This window comes from Pristis pectinata, chromosome 5 (genome assembly GCF_009764475.1).
Source record: "Pristis pectinata isolate sPriPec2 chromosome 5, sPriPec2.1.pri, whole genome shotgun sequence".
NCBI lineage: Eukaryota > Metazoa > Chordata > Chondrichthyes > Rhinopristiformes > Pristidae > Pristis > Pristis pectinata.
In genome coordinates, this window is record NC_067409.1 from 25,516,929 (window position 1) to 25,535,699 (window position 18,771).

Genomic DNA, 18,771 nt, shown 5'->3' on the forward strand with positions numbered 1-18,771 from the left:
AAACAGAAGCAGTCCACAGTGCCTGCTGTCAGTACCATGAACAAAATGCACAGCATTTATTCACCCATGCTATTCCATAAGCACCTCCCAAACCCAAACACTCCCACCATTGAGAAGGAGCAGGGCAGTAAGTACATGGGAACACAATGTCTTCCTCCAAAGTTTGCACACCATCAGGACTTGGAAACATATCACTTTCACTTATTTGTCACTGGATCTATCTCCTGGAAGTGTGGAGTACCTTTGCCAGAAGGACTACACTGGTACAAGACAGCAATTCATCTCAAGCTTCTCAAGGGTAATTAGGATGAACAATTAGTGTCAGCAATGGCCTGATCACAAAAATCAAAGAAAAATACAAAGGACATATTTCCCTTAGCTGAGGGGGTCAAAAATCAAGGTGCATAGATTTAAAATAATGGTTAGAAAGTTAAGACAAATAGCTACTTTTTTCCACCCACAAGATGGTGGAGATCTGAATCTCAATTGTCTTTGGTGGCAACTCCCAGCACATTTGAAAAACATGTACATGTGACTAATAAAGACAGCTTATCTTATTTGCACTTGAAGAATAATGACCTGTAGATCAAAGTTGTGGTATGTTCATATACTAGTTGTAAATAACTACTATTATACAACTTTATGTATAGGGGTGTGATAGGTGTTGCTAGCCAGGAAGAAAATACTCACACTGTCCTGATACTCGGGTGCCTCTGTAATTACTGTTAACCAAGATTTCACAAAGTCACAGAGTGGGTACAGCAAAAGAAAAAAGTTTTTTGGCCTGTTGAGTCCATACAGGCTCTGCACAAGAGCAATCCACTCCCCTACCCCTCCCCATAGCCTTGCAAGTTCCTTCATTTCAAATACTCATCCTTCTATCTCATTTGCAAGGTCAACACAAGAGAGAAAGGAAGTTGTGATGACATACTGATTTAGCCACAAATGGAGCATTGTGTTCAGTTGCAGGCCCCACTGGATCTAAAGGTTTTTACAGTGCAGAAGGGATCTACTAAAATAATTCCAATGAAGAGGATATTTAGATACATGGATAGACTTATTACAATACAGGAGGGCATTCAACCCATCAGGTCTATGTCAGTGTCCAGCAGAGTAATCCCATTCCCCCTCTTATTTCCACAATTTATTCTTTCTCACATTAAGGCACATGGGATCCATGGAGACTTGTAGATTAAATTCAAAATTGGCTTGGCTGTAGCAGACAGGGGGTAGTGGTGGAGGGGTGTTATTCTGCCTGGAGTTCTGTGACCAGTGGTGTTTCACAAGGATCAGTGATGAGACCTCTGTTGTTTGTGATATATGACTTGGACGAAAATATTGATGGGCTGATTAGCATGTTGGCAGATGACACTTAAATTGGTGAAGTTGTGGATAGTGAAGAAGGTTGTCAAAGGATACTGCAGGATGTAGAGGGTTAAGAGCTTCAAGTTCCCAGTAGTGAACATCACCAACAGCCTGTCCTGGTCAAATCATGTAGATACCACAGTCAAGAAAGCTCACCAGCGCCTCTACTTCCTCAGGAGGCTAAAGAAATTTGGTTTGTCCCCTTTGACCCTCACCAACTTTTACCGATGCACCACAGAAAGCATCCTATCTGGATGTATCACAGCTTGGTATGGCAACTGCTCTGCCCAGGAGCACAAGAAACTGCAGAGAGTTGTGGACACAGCTCAGCACATCACGGACACCAGCCTCCCCTCCTTGGACTCTGTCTTTACCTCTTGTTGTCTTGGGGAAGCAGCCAGCATAATCAAAAACCCCACCCACCCAGGACATTCTCTCTTCTCTCCTCTACCATCGGGTAGAAGAGACAGGAGCCTGAGGGCATGTACCACCAGACTGAAGGACAGCTTCTACCCCACTGTGTTAAGACTATTGAACAGTTCCCTTATTCAATGAAATGGACTATGATCTCACGATCTACCTTGTTGTGACCTTGCACCTTATTGCACTGCGCTTTCTCTGTAACTGTGACACTTTACTCTGTACTGTTATTGTTTTTACCTGTACTACCTCAATGCACTCTGTACTAACCCAATGTAACTGCACTGTGTAATGAATTGACCTGTACGATAGGTTTGTAAGACAAGCTTTTCACTGTACCTCGGTACAACTGACAATAATAAACCAATACCAGTTGGAAGTGTGGGCAGAGAAATGGCAAATGTGAGATGTTGCACTTGGGGAGGCCAAATGTAAGGGGAAAGTAAATGACAGCATTCTTAAGAACATTGATGTACAAAGGAATTGTGGGGTACACACCTCCCTGAAAGTGACAGCAGGAGTACATTATGTGTAAAGGTGGTATACAGCATACTTGCCTTCAAGTTGAGTAGTTGAGTATAGGTCAGGAAGTCATGTTGCAGTTGTATAAAACTTTGGTTAAGCCTGATTTGGAGTATTGTGTGCAGTTCTGGTCACTGCAATAGAGGAAGGACGTGGAGGTTTTGGAGAGGGTGCAGAAGAGGTTTACCACGATGTTGCCTGGATTAGAGAGAATTAGCTATTAGGAGACGTTGGACAAACTTAGGTTATTTTTGATAGGTAGATAATCATAGTCTTTTTCCCCAGGAAGTGTCAAATACTAAAGGGCATAGCTTTAAGGTGAGACAGGTAGAGTTTAAAGGAAATTTATTAGGCAAGTTTTATTTTTACAAAGAGAAGTAGGTGCCTGGAATGCTCTGTCAGGGGAAGTGGTGGAAGCAGATATGATAGTAACTATTAAGAGGCATTGAGACAGGCATGGAATGGAAGGATATAGACCATGTGCAGGTAGATTGGCATCATGGTCAGTACAGACACCATGAGCCCAAGGTCCTGTTACTGCGTTGCACTATTCTGTTAAGATATCTTTATTAGTCACACGTACATCAAAACACACAGTGAAATACATCTTTTGTATAGAGTGTTCTGGGGGCAGCCTGCAAGTGTCGCCACGCTTCTGGCACCAACATAGCATGCCCACAACTTTCTAACCCGTTCGCCTTTGGAATGTGGCAGAAAACCGGAGCACCTGAAGGAAACCCATGCAGGTATGGGGGGAACATACAAACTCCTTACAGACAGTGGCTGGAATTGAACCCGCATTGCTGGCACTGTAATAGCATTACACTAACCGCTACACTAACGTGTTCGATGCTCCATGCCCATCATCTTTGATTTTTTTTGCCACTTACCTACACTAGGTGTAATTTACAGTAGTAATTTAACCTACTATCATGTCTTTGCAGTTTGGGAGGAAAAGAGAGCACACAGTGGAAACCCACATGACTACACGCAGTACGTTCAAACTCCATTCTGGCAGCATGCAAGGTCAAGATTGAACCTCGATCCAAGGGGCTGCACCACTACTCCGCAGGTAGTAATTGGACTCCAAATTCAAAACAGATAAGTACCTGAAAAGAAAGGATTTGCAGGACTATTGAGAGAGAAAGGCGAGTGGGCCAATCTAAATTCCTCTCACATAGAGCCGGTATGGTCTCAATGAACTGAGTGGCCTTATTGTGTGCTGTAACTACTCTCTGAGTTTGTCATAGAGTAATACAGTACAGAAACAGGCCCCTCAGCCCAACTTGTCTATGCTGACCAAAATGCCCATCTAAGCTAGTCCCATTTACCCAGGTTTGACCCATACCCCTCTAAACCCTTCCTATCCATCAGTCTGGCATTTGTCATCCAGCTGAAGACATTAACTCTGTGCTTTTTTCCACCACAAAAGCCATGACCAGCTGATTCTCACCGGCATCTAGTTCTTTTTCTTCCCACAGATACAAACCGTTCCTCACTCCACTCCACGCCATGTCATGTCTCAATCACGTTCCCGGCGATGACATCATCGTTATCTCATCGTCACGCCCACACAGTGACGTGTCCGCTCAGGAATTCGTTTCCGGCGGGCGCCGCCGCCATTCGGCCTGACTCGGAAGCCATCGGCAGCGCTCGGGAGACGCAGGAGCAAACACAAAAGTAAGGAGCAGTCGCGGGCGCAGCCGCAGCCGCGTCCCGGAGAGAAACCGAGCGCTGGTGGCAGGGTGGGGGGAGTTTCTTTTTCCTCAAAAAGAAAGAAGAAAAGAAAGCAGCGTTTGAAGCGGAGATCGTTCAGTGAGCAGGCAGGGGAGAGGCGAGGACATCCATTGTGTGGATAACAGTCCTCTGAGGCGAGTGGCCGGGACCGGGGACATCTGAGCGGCTGGAGATCTGCTAACTCCGGTTGACCTGCACGTAGAGGTAGGTGGGCCGCCCATTCCCTCCTTTCCCCCAAGGAACTACTAACCGGCGGGGGTCCCTGGCCGCTTTTCACCGGTTCCAAACTGTCCTGGGTCGGGGAGGGGGGAAGAAGAGTCATCCACACGACCATCATCAGCTTGATCTCTCTCTCTCTCTCCTACCGCAGAAAGGACAGGAATGTGATACATGCCCTATTTATGGGTGGGGGACGTACAGCCACTTAAATATACTTTTCAAATTTATATACACAGTGTGGGGGAAGGGAGTTCTTCCAAGTCTCGTCGAGCCCAGTCTGCTCCAACACATTTTGAGAGAAGTTTTTTTTTGGTGGACATTCTTGCATGAATTTGAGGGTTTTCTTGTCAGCCTGGTTGGAGCTCTTGCTTTTCCACCCCAACACCGTCTTTTTCTTGCCTAGTCGAAACTTTGAAGATTCATGTGAAAGAGTTTTAACATGATCACTTGTTTCTGTTCTGCTATCTTTGGATATAACCTTGAGTGTTCGCAGTGGCAATTAAACTCCCGACGAAAGCTGCATAGCTTTCTCTTCTAGTGGCCTTGGGGCGTGCATTTTATTTGCGTTGGTCTTTTGTTTGTTCAAAAAAAATTGTAATGATGACTAGTGCTTGTTGCTTCTTTAATCATCTCGGCTTTAAATTCATTTGAAAGTGATTCAATTTTGAAGGATTTTGGATTTTTACATTTTTAAAAATAGATTAACCGTGGAACACTGTCTGTTGCAGGCGTTTTTTCTGATAAAATATTTTTTTAATTGTCATGCGAGACCTTGTACAAATGATGACGTGACCTGTTTTTATTTCGCAAATGGACAAATATGGAAAAGGATTTCAGCAGACTAAGGTGTTGAAGCATATTACCCATTCCATTTAAAATATCTATTTAACCTGATTGAAATAAATTGTACTTAATGTGTTTTGAGAAAGTAACACAAACAACAAATCGGAAAACTAAAAATAACGGTAATTTGCTTTTACCATGACTTCCTGTCCACGAATTTACATTTGTTCTGCAGTTATTTTGCAGATGCAATGTTTTATCATAGGGCATGAAATTTGTGCTGTAATGTACATTGATTGGTCTTAAACTGAAAAGAAAGATATGCATTTTTCTGATGCATGTACAGGGGCTGTTCCAAAATGCCTTAACAGCCTATGTAGCTTAGGAAAAACAGCAGCTAAATTCTCATAGAGATGTAACAATGAGCAGGCAATCTGCTTTAGTTATACTAGTGTACAAATAACAGTCAAGGTGCCAGAGAGAACCCTGTCCTCAGAGATATTGTCTTGGGATCTTTTGCATTACAGGCTTGGTTTAAGGTCTCTTCTGACACTGTAGCAATCTCTCAGTACTGCACTTCAACATAAAACATTGGAGAAAGTGCAATCCCCTTTTCAGTTGGTTTATCCTAGTGGAACAGCAAGGGCATCACCACTGACTCATGCTATAAAGAGGAAAATTAACTAGATTTTCCACTAGCCCTATAGTTAGATATGCATCAGTTATGTAATGGTTTAACCTGGATATGATAGCTCCTTTCTGATTAGCCTACTACATATCACCGGCATACTTAGTAAATTAGCAATAATGGTTAGAATGCAGTTTTAGAGGATGTCATTGGAACATTTTTATTCATTGATATGGACATTGCTGGCAAGGTTGATATTTTTTATCCATCCTAATAATAAACTATTGTGTGTAATCTACAAAATCTCACATACAGACTGATCAGAAAAGTAAGAGGGATTCAAGGGAGAGTGGCACATTGGATGCAAAATTGGCTTAGTGGCAGTTCTTTGACTGTTATCAGTGGCTTTCTGCAGGGCTCAGTACGTCGTCTGTTACCTTTGTATATATTGATGACTTTGACTTGAATGTGGAGGGTAACATACAAACATAGAAAACCTACAGTACAATTCAGGCCCTTCTGCCCACAAAGCTGTGCTGAACATGTCCCTACCTTAGACATTACTAGGCTTACCCATAGCCCTCTCTTTTTCTCAGCTCCATCTACCTATCTGAAAGTCTCTTAAAAGAGAAAAGGGTATGATAGAGAAGTTAGTAGTGGTAAAATTGGTTAACAAGGAAGGAAGCTTTTGATTCCAGAAGGATATAGAAGGTCTGGTCAGTCAGGCAGTAAGGTGGCAAATGAAATTACATTGATGTGTGAAGTGATGCATTTGGAAGTGAAAAAGGGGAATATTCAATAAATGGGAGTGTATCTTGAAGCGTAGAGGAGCACTTAATAAAATGTATGACTACTAATTTTTGAAGGTTGGCAAAACAAGATTGTTTATAAAACAAAAAAGGCAATGGGAAGCTTACAATATGATAGAAGTTTAAGGCTGGAATTGTGTAGGCTACAGGTTGAGTACTGTGCAGAGTTCTGGTCACCACATAACAGGAAATACTCTAGTTTCTCTTCAGATTGTATAAATCTTTTGCCTTTTACTAAAGATATGATTGTAAATCTCCACTGTACTTATTAATGCAAAGATATTGCCAGATGTAGAACATTGTAACTCGTAGGAAAGATTGGATAGGCCTGGATTGTTTTCTGCATATACATTTGGCTTGTGTTAAAGATGGCATCACAATACAGGTGTAGTTGAGAAATTAGTTATCTTTAAATTGTTTGTGCAGAATATGCTAACAATTTACAAGGCAAAAGTTGTGACCATCCATTTTAAGCATTTAGTTAAGATTAGCTCTGTGCACCAATCAACTTTCTTAGCTGTTTGCTGTTAGCTTTTGGATTTTGGAATTGCAAATTTGTATACTTGTGTTTCATAACTCTTGTGTTTTGTACTATAATGTGAAATTAAATGTTCATCTGAGGTTTGTGAATTGACTAAAAATACATTAAATTTTAAGAACAAAGCCCACAGAACAAAGCCCACAATTAATGATTTTAAAATATGAGTGGCTTTCATTTTGTTTTTCTTTACCAAGTTGCATTAGTTGACACTGTTTTCATGTTATATCCTGACAGATGGACACTGATGGAATTTCCAGGGGAATGTGCCTGATGTCTTTTGTGCAATGTTTTAAATGAGATGTCAAGCTAAGGCCCTATCTGGAACCTTCAGGTGGATCTTTTTCACAAAGAAAATCCTATGGTATTAATCAAATATGATCAGGGTTTTTTTTTGATATTCTGATCAATATTTATTCTTCAAACAAAATCAAGGAAAAGAAATTTAATTGGCCATTCTTTGCATAACTACCAAAATTCTGCTGCTGGATTTCCCTACTTTGTAGCAATGACTATTTCAAGAAAAATGTACTTCCTTGGTTTTGAAGGAAGTAGCTTTCATGGCCTTGGGGCATCTCAAAGGACCCAATTAATATTAATTGAGATATAATTGAAAGTTGTTTTTTATTTTCTAGCACCACTGGTCCATGCCACAGTGTTGGGATTGCAATGCAGAAACTGTGTACCTGCAATTATGAAGTATCTTTCATGTCTTAGAGCACCTCAAAGGAGCCAATTAAGTGTGGTTTGTTTGGGGGGGAGGGGTCACATTCAGCAGTTTGCATGCAGCACAACCATCAGTGAGCTAACTAGTTTTTCTATTCTTAGTGCTATTGATCTGAGGTTCAAATGTTAGCAATTACACCAGGTCAACACTCTAGCTACTCTTTAAGTAATCCCACAGGAATTTGCTTCCATCACATGGGCTTTGGCTTCATGCTGTACTTGTATTTCAACATTAATATGTCAGCCCAATTTGTACACTTAGATTTAAGGGGGAGGGAATAAACCCATGGCTTCTGATATTGGTATGAGTTTGTTTCATGGTAATGTAGAGAAGCAGTTGGCAATATCCCTACAGATTGTAATGTCTGAGCTTTAAATCTTGTCTACTGTCCATAAGCTTTTTAATCTCCACACTGTCACTTGTATCCTTTTCCAAATTCCCAGCTTTTCCTGGCCCATTGATTACCATCTCAGCTTATCAACCCATGTTCTCCATTCATTGTTGGTCACATCTTGTTTCTGTGCTCTATTGGCAGAATAATCTTTGGAAAGTCTTGCTATCTGGAACTCCTTGAAGTATCTAAGGTCATTACATTTCTTCAAAAATCAGCTGACTTGTATTCATTTGATTTTTATTTTACTTATTTCTTTATTTGTCATTGTACTGTTGCAACAACAACACAACGGGATTACGATGGCACTCCCTTGCCTAATAAAAACCAAAACAGTAAATTGGTAAGAGCAATTATAACTATAAATTAACACAAACATACTTACACAAATATAAAGTATAAAAAAAATAAAAAGGCAGTGTGCAAATGAACCATGATGATGATGATAATCAACAGCATATCAATATATTAAATAACACCATGGTGAGTCCAGCCGGTAAAGGGGGGAAGACATAGTATGTGCATGTATGTATAGGAGCTGTAAGTCCATGTTCAACAATTTAACAGCTTTGGGGGGAAAAAAAGCTGTGTTTCAATCTTGTAGTGTGTGCATGTATTGTCCTATATCGCCTACCAGAGGGGAGTAGTTTAAAAAGGTAATGAGCAGGGTGAGCTGGTTCTCGAATGATTTTATTTTTGATGTGTGAGATATGTGCAAGTCCTTATTGTCCATTTTTAGTTACACTGATCAGTAAAGTGTTGGTAGATCTCTGCCTTGCACATCTGCAGTCTTTGTGGATGGTGTTTCCATGACCTGGAAGGTGAATCTAGAAATCTGACCTCCCAGTGTTCAAAGAAAAGTGAATTTGGTGCTAAAGAAATTTGGTTTGTCCCCTTTGACTCTCACCAACTTCTACCGATGTACCATAGAAAGCATCTTATCTGGATGAATCACGGCTTGGTATGGCAACTGCTTTGCCCAGGACCACAAAAAACTGCAGAGAGTTGTGGACACAGCCCAGCGCGTCATGGACACCAGCCTCCCCTCCTTGGACTCTGTCTTTACCTCTCATTTTCTTGGTGATGCAGTCATCGGGTAGAAGATACAGGAACCTGAGGGCATGTACCATCAGACTTAAGGACAGCTTCTACCCCACTGTGATAAGACTATTGAACAGTTCCCTTATATGATGAGATGGACTATGACCTCACAATCTACCTTGTTGTGACCTTACACCTTATTGCACTGCACTTTATCTGTAGCTGTGACACTTTACTCTGTACTGTTATTGTTTTTACCTGTACTACCTGAATGCACTCTGTACTAACTCAATGTAACTGCACTGTGTAATGAATTGACCTGTATGATTGGTTTGTAAGACAAGTTTTTCACTGTACCTTGGTACAAGTGACAATAATATACCAATACTAATAGTTGTGCTTTTTTATCAGCTTTCCAGTACCAGATTGTTTTTAAATCAATGAAGGAATGTCAAGGAGAGTAATATTTATTGAAGTACTTTTTTAAAACAAAACTAAATTGGTGCAAACTATTTCATTGCAGTACTTTCCATAATCATGTTACTTTTACAATATAACATTGTTGGCTATTGCAACCCAAATTTCAGTGGGTAGGTGGCATTTTCAATAGTTCTGATTTTTGGATCTCTGCATTGGTATCTCCTGCTGACATCCACAGCCAGCTGTATGAAGTCACTGTCACAACTTATGCTGCAGTGTGCTTTGAAATCATTCAATAGGGGTAAAGTATGAAACAACTTGACAGTGTGAATTGTGCAATAAATGAAATGTTAATGGAAAACACTAAAGTAATTTAGCATAATATGTTATGCTATGAGGTCCCATAATGTCTGCAGCTTAATTTCATGTGCAGGTGATCAGCTTTTGTTGAGCTTGTTGCTGTCAGACTTCAATGTGTTTTTATTTACGTAGTCTCTGGAACATTGAGGGAGAAGTAATGCCATGCAATTTTTTGGATTTTCTTTTTGTGTTGCCATGTTCTTGCCTATTTCTGGTTTTTAAAATGTCTATGGAGATTTTGCAATTGTACCTCGGTCTTTCATTTGGTAACATTTAGGGTGGATAATGAAGGAGGAGCTATCAGAAAACATTGGGCCATAGTCTTTGTTTTTTTTTTGCATAACTTAAATGTCTAGGTATGAACCAAAACTTTTTATTGCAGGTGGCTTTTAATTTATGAAAAATACTGTTCAATTCAACTTGAGAAGGGTAGTGTAATAGCTATTTTACTGGATTAAGAGGCTGTGTTCTGGACTGTTGATCCAGATATGCAAGTTCAGGTCCCACAATGCCAGTTGGAGAATATAAATTCAAAAAATTAAATCTGGAATTGAAGCTAATTTCAGTAATAGTAACCATGAAACTGCCACGTTTGAAAACCAGTCAGGTTCACTAAGGCCCTTTTATGGTAGGAAATCTACCATCTTTGTCTGATCTGGCCCACACATGGCCCCAGAGCAAATGATGTGAAAGACTCTTAACCACTTTCTCCATTTAGGAGTAATTGGGGATGAACAAGAAGTACCAACATTTCCAGTGATGTCCACACCCTGTGAATGAATGTGGAAAAATATGGTGCTTCATGAACTTGATTCAAATTGCGTAAAAATGTTGTTTGGTTTGCACATTCTTGTGGGCATGAATAGAGAATTAAAAGCTGTTCTGTCTATTTCACCATATAAATAATAACGTTTCATGGCAACCACAAAAGCCTACCAAAAATATTATCTCTTTACGTTATCTCTTTAATTCCAACGACTCAAAGACTCAAGGGTTTAGATAGGTATTTCTGTGGATCACAAGCAACAGGAAAGTTTCATGATCCTCCATTTGAAGCATTGTACCTTTTTACAATGCATGAAGCTCAATCAGTTTATTTGGTTTGGTTAGACTGAATAATGTAAATATGGCAGTATGTAGAACCAGCTTTGTGTCTCATGAGCTTATCGGATATGTTTCTCTGCATATTAAGAACCGTAAATCTAGAAAACAAACCTGTGCTTGCACCCTCTCTGACATTACCTATGTATTCCATAACCTGCTTTTTTTTGGGCAATAAAAGAATTAAAATTTGAACTGGGATCACAAGTTTTTAAAAAAAACAAAACACTAACTGCTAAAGCAAGTAGCTAAAAAGAATTAAAAATATGAGCCGACATCAGCAAAGTAGTATTGACAGCTGGAATGTGCTGTGCCATGTACAATTTTAATAATGGAGCAGAATGTTTTGAGTGAAGTCAAACCTTCATGGCAGGTTAAAACATGTAACATTGCTAACAATGTGATGCAAGAAGACACTAACTTTGCCTGAAGTGAAAGGTGACATGCAAACTCTGTGTGATGCACTTCTCACATTTGACCATCACCCTCCTCACTTGGATCCACCTATCATCTGGTAGCTCTTGCTCCACCCCTTCCCTCCATATTTTTATACTGGCTATCTCCCCTCTTTCAGTCTCGACCTGAAACGTCAACTGTCCATTTCCCTCCACAGATGCTGCCTGGCCTGCTGAGTTCCTCTAGCACTTTGTGTATGGCTCCAGATTCCAACATCTGCAGCTTCTCGTATCACCCTTTTTAAATGTGTGTTGTGTTAAGTACAGATTCTCAGGTTGCAACCAATGGAAATATAAGTTGCTGTTTGATAATCTGAAACTGCTTTCCAAGGAAAAAATATTTTACTTATATTTCGAAAACCCGTTTTCTTAGATTTTTGGCCCTAGTTACTTTTCCTTGAATGTTGTGTTACCAGTATTTAAAATATGTAAAAATACAAATCTCCATTTTTATATTAGAATTTTAAGCATTTCAATTCAGGAAATTCTGATGTGTGTTCAAGAATATTTACTTGCTCAGTATGTTTTTGATCCAATGCAAAAGATGGCATTATTAGACTTGGCCTTGCTCATTTCCCAGAATCAAGTGTAAGTGGGGGAACATTCAAGAAAGAGCATCATAATACCATAATATTTAGAATAGCTACACAACGAAATGGACCACTCCAAGGTTAAAACAATCAATTGGAGAAGAATCATTTGCAATGGGATGAGACAATATCTGGCCATGGTAAATTGGAATAAACACTTAGTAGGTAAAACTGTAATTGAACAATGAGGCCTTTAGTGTGAAGATGCTTCAGCTAGTCCAGGTGCATTCCCAAGAAGGAGAAGACAGGAAATTTAAATACAGTGGAAAGGAGAGAATATACTCGAGTGTGAGGTTGTTCACACAAATGAGAACCAAGCTCATTGTAGAAGATTCAGATGGGATGTATATAAAAGGAAATCGGAGAAGCAAAGGGCATGAGGAAAGAATGACAGCTAACAGAAAGGGATCCAAAAGGTTCAATAATCATATGAACAGGAGAAGTACAAATTGGAGGCTAAAAAGGAAATATGCTCATGAGGGCAGCTGCCGTGACTGAGGTACTACGTTGGTACTTTATCCATTTTTTGTTTTGCCAGGAAGTTGATGATGATGATGCTGCTGCTAGAAAAGGAAAATGCAGTTAAAATGAATGGGCTTAGAAACTGATAGAGAAGATATTAGAAAGGCTAGCAGCACTTAAGATGGATTAATCACGCATTCCCAATATCTTGCTGAGGAAAGTAAGGGTAGAATTGCATATTACTTGACCATAATCTTCCAAACATCTATAGATGTTTGAAGATGCAAGGGACTGCAGATACTCTAATCTGGAGCAACACACAAAACTGGAGGAACTCAATGGGTCAGATAACACCTGTGGAGGGAAATGAATAGTTGATGTTTCAGGGGGTGGGGTGAGGGAGTGATGGGGAATAGTACCAGAAGCTGGGAGGTGATAGGTGGAAGTGACAAAGGGCTGAAGAAAGTGGAATCTGATAGGAGAGGAATGTGGAGCATGAAATAAAGGTAGGGAGGGCAGAGGGAAACCAGTGAGTGGGTAAGTGGCAGATGAAGTGGGTGGAGGAGATAAAAGCCTGAATAATGGGGGCTGGGAGAGAGAAAAGGGACAGGAGGAGTATTTAACTGGAAGTTGGAGAATTCAATGTTCAAAAGTTGCAGTGAAGTCTATGAATATTTTTAAGGCAGAGGTAGATGGATTCTTAAGCACTGGGATAAAAAATCACCAAGGGTAGGCAGGAATGTAGATCTGAGGTTACAGTCTTAAACAATTTAGTTTACTGATTTTATTGAATGTTGGTGGAAGCTTAAAGTGCCTAATGTGTAGCCTAATTCATGTGCTCGTATGAAAGAGAAAATGGACCTTCACAGTTTGGATGTTTTCTAGTGTTTGGAGGAAATGGCAGTTGTTGAATCTTGTCAAACTATCAGCTTTGGTTTAGTGGTAGTATTGCTAACCTTGGAACCTTCTGACCCAAGACAAACCCCATTGCAGAGACATTGGCAAAGTCAATAGAGAGACACTCGGAGTGCTAAATTGTTGAAGACATCCTTGTTTGAATGAGCATTTAAGGAAAGCACAGTTTAACTTGTAGGAAGAGGTCCTAAGTCTATTTTCAAAACTTTGGAATTATCCTAGACAACATATTTCTCTATCCACTGATGTAGAAGCAAAATACAGTAGATATCAAAACATAAAATAAGAAAAACTTAAACATTTGGCAAGTCGGGCATCTGCACACCCAGGGTGACCAATGCAAACATGCTTACACTTGACAAATTTACTGCTGCTAGGGTTTTTATTCTCGGGCATTAAAATAATGTATGGAAAAAATGTATGGAAAATTGGCTTCTCCAATGCATAGTGCAGTTATTAAAAGTGAGCTGGTTCCTGTTACCACTTGAAACTAGTATGAGAATTGAATCATAGCAGAAGAATGCACATCTTTTTCTTGCCAATACAATTTTTGTTACTTATTTTAATAGTCAATTACTGAATATTTCTCAGGTTTAGACTGTCTTGATCTTGGTGTATGTATTTTCTTACATTAAATTTTTTTTCCCAAAGGAAAAGACACAAGTATACTTAGGAACCTGGTTTTGATTCCTGGTCATCAAACAATAGTCTCAATTTCCTGTGAAATTCTATGTTGCAATCTGTGGAGTTATTTAAACATGTACCTTGTTAACCATTTTGCTTTTATGCAAATTACTCAGGCAATTTCATGGAGGTTGAATTGCATTCTGATAAAGGGGAAATAAGTAATTTATTTCTGATGGACATTCAGCAATAGTTAAAAGGATTTTACTTCCTTTTAAAGTGTGCAGTTCTTTAGTAATTTCTTTCTTTTGTTAATGTTGTGCACATCTCTTTACTGCCAACCAGCTAAACCTATTGCATCTCCAATCATGTAAATTTTCAGTTGCTGAGGTGCAGGATTTTGGACCAAATTAAATTCTTGCTTTGAATGTTTTTTTTAGAGCTAATTTAAAATGAAATCTACTCGCCTTTTAGGGTGGGAGGAAATCTGATTTTTAGATGCATATTCACTGATAAATAGGTGTGAATACTACATATTGTACATTTGCACTGCCTGCCCTGTGTTTTGTAATTAAATTTTACATAGTAAAATTAGAGGTTAATGTAAGATGGATCCAGTGGAAGTAAAATTAGTAGCTGAAATGGGCTACATTTAATTCTGCATTTATTAAACTTGACGATATGATAACTCAGCCCTTTTACGGATTTCTATAAAAGGTCAGGATGGTGTTAACTGCAAAATCTAACTGATTCAGCAACTAGATCTGGCCGCAAATGGTGGTTATGCTGCTGGTGTCTTTTTTTTAAACCCTAAAATACAATGAACTGTATGAGATACTATAAAGTTTTCATGTGATTTTAAAGTAGAAATGTATGGATACTTAGCTGTTTTCCCCTGATTATCTCAACTACATATAGTTAGTGTACTCAGAACTAACAAACAAGCATCAAGTTGATATTTACAGCTTCCTAGAATTTTCTGTGTTCTTCCATAACTTAAAGTATCTTGATTTGTTTAGAGAAAAAAAGCAATATTGATTTTCATCACTTATAATCACACACAACAATCACATGTTTAATCATTCTTAAACAGAGGTTTACAATGGTCATTTTCAAAAGAATTTCCATAATTCCAGCTACTTTAAGTGGCATTACTTTCCAGCAGGAAAAAACTAATTACACCTCCTTATTTGGAAAATGTTACTCAAGACAGCTGTGAATCATTGAATCTGGCCATCTGAATCTGGCCATCTAATACCCATGCTTAACACTTCTGTAAGGAAGCTAGATTGGTATTCAGGAAGAAGAAAAAGCAACTTACCTTCTGCTGTGGTAAGAAATGGGTAGATCATTTAACATAATTAAACCTGAATATTTTAGGAACATACATAGGATTAGTGTGTGTGGTTCCTTGAGAGCTGTACTGTATTGAAGGAAATTATGGCTGAACTATCTTGGTCTCACTTTCTTGCCTATTCCTCATGACCTCTGGTAACCCTATAGCCCTTCAGTGATTCAGACTCCACAAGTCTTGTGGTAGAGAATTCCTAAGATTCACAATCATCAAGAAATTCCTCCTCTCATCAGTCCTAACTGGACACCCTTTAAACGTTTATTCTGAAAAGGGTCACCTAGTTCTATATTCACACACAAGGGGACATGTCTTCTCCTTGTTCTATCCCCTCATAATCTTAAGTTTCAACAATACCACCTGTTCATTCTTATAAACCCCAATAAGTGAAGGCCTAACCTACTGAACCTTTCCTCATAAGGCAATTCCCTATCCTAGAAATCAACCTAGTGAAGCTTATCTGAAGCAGCTGCAGTACAGTTATATTTTTCCCAAACTAAGGAGACCCAAACTGTTATGTGGTAGTGGTCTCCACTATGCTCTGTAGAGTTGTAGTAAGGCAACTACATTTTTGTACACCTTTCCTTTGCAAAAAAAAAAGGCCATCATTCCATTTGGCTTCTTTGTTACCCATTGTACCTGCATGATAACTTTGTTTTGTGTGTGAACAGCTAGAGTCTGGCTCTTCGTTTGAATAAAATCCTTTTTTTTGCCTACCAAGGTGAACAGTCTCCCATTTCCCCACATTATATTCCATCTATCGATTGTTTTCCACAAACCTATGTCCCTTAACACACTCTTATGTCCTCTTCACAATGTGCTTGACCAATGTATCTTTGTATTTTCAGCAGATTTTGCTACCATGCATTTACTTCCTAAGTCATTAGTACAAGTTTATAACCAGTTGAGACCCCACTACTTACAGCAGTAGTACTACAATCAGCTGTTCATTTCTCTCCATAAATGCTGCCTGACCTGAGTTCATCCAGCATTTTGTGTGTTGCTCCAGATTCCAGCATCTGCAGTATTTTGCTAACATCAATGATCCATTTAGCCTGACTCTATTTTCTGTTAATTAGACAATTGTTTCTCCATGCTAATACATGGCCACAAAGCCAGGATTTATAATCTTGGACAGCAACCTTTTATGACACTTAATTGAATGCCTTTGAAATTCCAAATGCAGATTGCGCCTTCTGATTGCCCTTTATGCACTTTGCTTGTTACATTCTTGAGGAATTCCAGTAGATTTGCCAAATGTTTCTCTTCCCTTCTCTCAAATCATGTTAATTCTTTGATTACATTATGATTCTTAAAGTGTCCTGATGCTAATTAATGGATTCCAGCCTTTTCCCAAAAACCATCAGACTGACTCGCTTATAGTTTGCTGCTTTCATTCTCTTTTTTTGAATAGGTTTACTACCTCTGCAGAATCCAGGAAATTTTGGAAGATTACATCCAATGAATTCGCAAACTTAAGTTCTTGTGAAGTAGTCCCTCAGATCTAGGGGACTTTTCAGACTTTAGTCCTGTTAGTCTCCCAGCACCTTTTCCCTTAAATTGGTTATTTTTCATGTTCATCCCTTTATTTTGACTCTTTTCCTACTATTTTTTTAATTTTGCCTTTCTTGGAGATGTACAAAATACGCTTCACAATGCATGCTATTTCTTTAATTTCCCTGTCTCAGCATCTTGTAAACAAATGCTTTTGCTACTCTTCTTACATATGCATTGAAGCCTTTTTATATTACTATATTTTCTCTCCCATAATCAATTGTACTAGGTAGCAGAATACAAAAGCAGGGAAGTTTTAGTAAAAGTTCACAGGGCTTTGGTGAGACCACAGCTGCTGTACTATGAATAGTTTTGGTCTCTTTACATCTGGAAAGCTCTACTATCACTGGAGGCAGTGTACAGGGTGGTTCTCTACATTTGAAGACATCAGTTTTATTCGGATCAACTGTCTTAACTAAAGTCTCACCCAATTTTGTATTGAAAAATCATTTCTAATTATCAGAATCGAATCCAGGATTTATTGCTACTTTTGTGGCATAGTGGGACAGTGAATTAAGTTGTTCAGAAGATTGCTTTTTTGTCAAAGATCTAGGATTTGAGAACTGGTTAATGTTTGAGCAGTGTTTTATACTGAGATATAGTGTTGTGTATGGTTCTGGTTACCACACTGTACAGGGGAAGATGTGATTGCACTCAAGAGAACAGAGAGAATGTACTGGTCTGGAAAATTTAATTGAGGGGAGATTAGCCAGGCTGGGTTTGTTTTCTTTGGAATGAAGGACAGTAAGACTGGCTCTGGAGATTGGGATGTTATATCCATAATAGAAACATGGCTGAGAGAAGAAGGGCAGGACTGGCAGTTCAATATCGGGCGTGACAGAGGTACAGGTAAGCGAGGAAGGGGTGTTCTCTTTTTGATAAGGGAGGATGTAACAGCAGTACTTAGAGATGACATTTTTGGGGGATCAGCCAGTGAGGCCATATGGGTAGAACTTAAAAACAAGGAGAGGGGTCACTTTAGTGGGGTTGCATTATAACCCTCCTTACACCCTCTACCCCCCCCCCGTAGTCAGCAGGAACTTGAGCAGGTGTGTAGAGAAATTGCTCGTAGTTGTAAGAATAATAGGGTTGTATTAGTGGGAGGTTTTAGTTTCCCCAGTATTGACTGGGCCACCCAGAATGTTAAGGGCCTGGATGGGGTAGATTTTGCAAAATGTGTCTAGGAAAATTTCCTGAGTCAATATTTAGAGGGCCCTACTCAGGAGGGTGCAATACTGGACCTCTTAGAGAATGAGGCAGGGCAAGTAACTGAAGTGGCAATCAGGGAGCTCTTTGGCTCTAATGACCATAATTCTATTAGTTTTAAAACTGATGGAAAAAGATAGGGCAGTCCACAGGTTAGGGTCCTAAACTGGAGCAGGGCTAATTTTGGAGAAATTAGACAGGATCTAGCAGAGGTCGATTGGGTGAGCCTGTTTGAAAGGAAAGGAACGAATGGCAAGTGGAAGGCTTTTAAGACTGTGATATTTTCAAAAGTGTGATGTCAAGAGTCCAGGGCAGCATGTTCCTGTTAGGGTGAAGGGTAAACCTGGCAAATTTAAGGAACCCTGGCTCGGGAGAGATATTGAGGCTCTGGTCAGGAAAAAGGAAGCATACATTAGGTTCAGGGGTCACAAAGGAGTGAATCCCTTGATGACTATAAAAAAATTAAGAATATGCTTGAGGGAAATCAGGAGGGCAAAGAGACGGTATGAAGTGGATCTGGTAGGTAAGGTTAAGGAAAGTCCCAAGAGGTTCT

General features: G+C 39.4%; 1 protein-coding gene across 2 annotated transcripts in view; it reads left to right on the forward strand.

Moving 5' to 3' along the window:
• Positions 1-3,925: 3,925 nt before the first annotated feature.
• LOC127570289 (integrin beta-1-like) overlaps positions 3,926-18,771 on the forward strand; it is a 70,899-nt gene continuing 56,053 nt past the window's right edge. For both annotated transcript variants that reach the window (XM_052015690.1, XM_052015689.1), the window contains exon 1: positions 3,926-4,248. The gene's annotated coding sequence lies outside the window, so the exon portion shown is untranslated. The remainder of the gene's footprint in view (positions 4,249-18,771) is intronic.